This window comes from Physeter macrocephalus, chromosome 17 (assembly GCF_002837175.3).
Source record: "Physeter macrocephalus isolate SW-GA chromosome 17, ASM283717v5, whole genome shotgun sequence".
NCBI classification, from domain to species: Eukaryota; Metazoa; Chordata; class Mammalia; order Artiodactyla; family Physeteridae; genus Physeter; species Physeter macrocephalus.
Genome location: NC_041230.1, coordinates 926702 through 930506, shown reverse-complemented (window position 1 = coordinate 930506; position 3805 = coordinate 926702). Strand labels below are relative to the sequence as shown.

The 3805-nt window shown below is 43.0% G+C and overlaps 1 pseudogene; it reads right to left on the bottom strand.

Annotated features, from left to right (window-relative positions):
• Positions 1-2079: 2079 nt before the first annotated feature.
• LOC102986562 (UPF0193 protein EVG1-like) lies at positions 2080-2733 on the bottom strand (annotated as a pseudogene).
• Between the last annotated feature and the right edge of the window lie 1072 nt (positions 2734-3805).

Genomic DNA, 3805 nt, shown 5'->3' with positions numbered 1-3805 from the left:
AGATTGCTTTTGCTATTTGGGGTCTTTTGTGTTTCCATACAAATTGTGAAATTTTTTTTTCTAGTTCTGTAAAAAATGCTAGTGGTAGTTTGATAGGGATTGCATTGAATCTGTAGATTGCTTTGGGTAGTAGAGTCATTTTCACAATGTTGATTCTTCCAATCCAAGAACATGGTATATTTCTCCACCTATTTGTATCATCTTTAATTTCTTTCATCAGTGTCTTATAGTTTTCTGCATACAAGTTTTTTGTCTCCTTAGGTAGGTTTATTCCTAGATATTTTATTCTTTTTGTTGCAATGGTAAATGGGAGTGTTTTCTTAATTTCACTCTCAGATTTTTCATCATTAGTGTATAAGAATGCCAGAGATTTCTGTGCATTAATTTTGTATCCTGCTACTTTGCCAAATTCATTGATTAGCTCTAGTAGTTTTCTGGTAGCATCCTTAGGATTCTCTATGTATAATATCATGTCATCTGCAAATAGTGACAGCTTTACTTCTTCTTTTCCTATTTGGATTCCTTTTATTTCTTTTTCTTCTCTGATTGCTGTGGCTAGAACTTCCAAAACTATGTTGAATAAGAGTGGTGAGAGTGGGCAACCTTGTCTTGTTCCTGATCTTAGTGGAAATGGTTTCAGTTTTTCACCATTGGGAACAATGCTGGCTGTGGGTTTGTCATATATGGCCTTTATTATGTTGAGGAAAGTTCCCTCTATGCCTACTTTTTGCAGGGTTTTTATCATAAATGGGTGTTGAATTTTGTCAAAAGCTTTCTCTGCATCTATTGAGATGATCATATGGTTTTTCTCCTTCAGTTTGTTGATATGGTGTATCACGTTGATTGATTTGCGTATATTGAAGAATCCTTGCATTCCTGGGATAAACCCCACTTGATCATGGTGTATGATCCTTTTAATGTGCTGTTGGATTCTTTTTGCTAGTATTTTGTTGAGGATTTTTGCATCTATGTTCATCAGTGATATTGGCCTGTAGTTTTCTTTCTTTGTGACGTCTTTGTCTGGTTTTGGTATCAGGGTGATGGTGGCCTCATAGAATGAGTTTGGGAGTGTTCCTCCTTCTGCTATATTTTGGAAGAGTTTGAGAAGGATAGGTGTTAGCTCTTCTCTAAATGTTTGATAGAATTCGCCTGTGAAGCCATCTGGTCCTGGGCTTTTGTTTGTTGGAAGATTTTTAATCACAGTTTCAATTTCAGTGCTTGTGATTGGTCTGTTCATATTTTCTATTTCTTCCTGGTTCAGTCTTGGAAGGTTGTGCATTTCTAAGAATTTGTCCATTTCTTCCAGGTTGTCCATTTTATTGGCATAGAGTTGCTTGTAGTAATCTCTCATGATCCTTTGTATTTCTGCAGTGCCAATTGCTTCTGTTTTTAATTTAATTGATGTCTGCTTTCTCTTATTTCTTTCCTTCTGCTTGCTTCAGGTTTAATTTGCCCGCCTCCTCCTCCTCCTTCATCTCATCCTCCTCCTTCTTCTCTTTTCTTCTTCTTCTTTTTTTTTTACGTTAAATGTGTTTTATTAGCCAGTTAATCATAGTGGTTAAATATTTGCCCCAAACTGTAAGAAGTCAAATAAGTAGGTCCTAAGACAGGTAGGAAGAAAAGAATCATATTCATTACTAAGTTCAGGAAACCTAATGTGCTGGACACAGGGACACGCAGTCGGAGAGGCAGAGGGAAGGGGGCCCAGTGGATGCCCTTAGACACACACCTAAGATGGTGAGACCTGGATCCTTGCTTTCACTGTTTGGGGTGCTCTTTCCCCAAGAAAAGACTCGTTGTGTGCGTGTATGTGTCTGTATCTGTGACTGGTCTCAGAGGCTCAGCTGACCGAGGATCCCGGGGCAGAGTCTCAAGGAGAATCAGCTCATTTTCTGAGACGCGGTCCATTTTCTAGGGTGCTGTCTATGTCCAGGGTACCCTAGGTGGGGGCAGTGCTATACAACCATTTACATGGCTGAAGGCCAGGGTGGGTGGGCTGACCTGGGGATGACCCTGCTTGGCAAGGGGGTGGGCCCCAGTGGTGGAGGTTGGATTCCCCTGCTCCCCTCAGGAGGCAGATTAAGGGGTGGCACGAGCCTTCCCAAGTTCCTCACTCCTCTTGTGGTCAAGGTCTTCCATTTCCTGTAGTTTCTGGGAGATTTCAGTAAGGACGATCCCTCGGTACTGTCTGCCCTGCCCTAGGGCCTCCATGTCAGCCAAGAATTCTTTCCTCTCCTGGATTTCCGTCACCAATTCTTCACACCTGTCCAGCTCAGGGGCTGGACCCTCCTGTCGCACAGGAGGGGGCTTTCTTTTCCATTCCTCTGGCTCTTTCCCGGTGGCAAAAATATTTTGGAGTCTTCGCTTCTCCTTCTCCAGATCTCGGGTGGCTTGAGGCTTCAACTGCTCCCAGCTGTAGGCCCCGTTGTCTTGGCACACGCTGGCAGTCCGGAGGTGGGACCAGGCGGCCAGGATGGGAGGCAAGGAGATGGCTGAGGCTGGCGGCTTGGAAGGCAAGACCCTCTAGCTGGAAGTTGGGCTGCACTGTAGGGGGAGAGTGTCTCCTCGTTTCATGGTGTCCATGATGTGGCGCTGTTGGAAGTTTGTCAGTTTGGATTCCTTCAACATCACTCTGAGCAGCTCGCAGGTCCCTGGGGTGTAAGTGGCCGGCTTGGGGCAGCGCCAGAACCCAGTTCCTTTGGTCACTGTCTCCACGCTTTCCTGGGAAGCCATGGGAGGGCTCCTAAAGTGAGACCCCTGCTGGGTGGCCCCTCCCCACAGAGTGGCGGCTGGTCTCCGCACACTGTAACCAAGGCTCTGAAGCAGCGCCGGGGCCGGGGCGCCGAAGAGATACTCTTTTCCTCCTTCTTTTCTTAAAGCGGCAGCTCTTACCATGGATTTGAGCCCTTTCTTTTTTTTTCTAGTCTACGCACTGCTTTAGTGGCATCTTATAGCTTTTGATATGTTGTTTTAAAAATACATTCAATTCTAAATATTTCCCAGTTTGTCTTGTGCTATGGGTTGAATTGTGCCCCCAAGAAGGTTATGTTGAAACCCTATCCCTACATACCTGTGAATGTCACCTAATTTGAAATTGGGTCTTTGCAGATTACCTTTGGAGTGGGCCCTACTCCGACACAACCGATGTCCTTATAAGAAGAGGGAAATTTGGATGCAGAAACACACATCCAACACACATGGATAAGGCCGTGTGAAGAAGAGGGCAGAGATTGAAGTGACGCATCTACAAGCCAAGGAATGCCAAGGATTGTCAGTCATCACCATAAACTAAAAGACAGGCAGGGAACAGATTCTCTCTCAGAGACTTCAGAAGGAACCAACCCTGCCAACACCTTGATTTTTGGACTTCCAGCTTCCAGAACTATGAGATGATAAATTTCTGTTGTTTTAAGCCACCCAGTTTGCAGTACTTTTTTATGGCAGCCCTCAAAATCTAACACACCCTGTGATTTTTTTTCTTTGACCCATCAGTTGTTTAGAAGTACATTGTTTAGTTTCCAGATATTTGGTGATTTTCTAGTTGTCTATTATTAATTTCTAGTTTAATTCCATTGTGCTTAGAGAACATACTTTATATGATTTCAATTCCTTTAAATTTGTTGAGACTTGTATTAGGGCCCAGATTATGGTCTATTTTGGTAAATATTCCATGAGCCCTTGAATAGAATGTGTATTCTACTATTGCTGGGTGAATATTCTGTAAATATCACTGATGTCAATTTGGTTGATAATATTCTATATCCATTCCGATTTTTTTTTTTTTTTTTTTTTTTTTGTGATATGC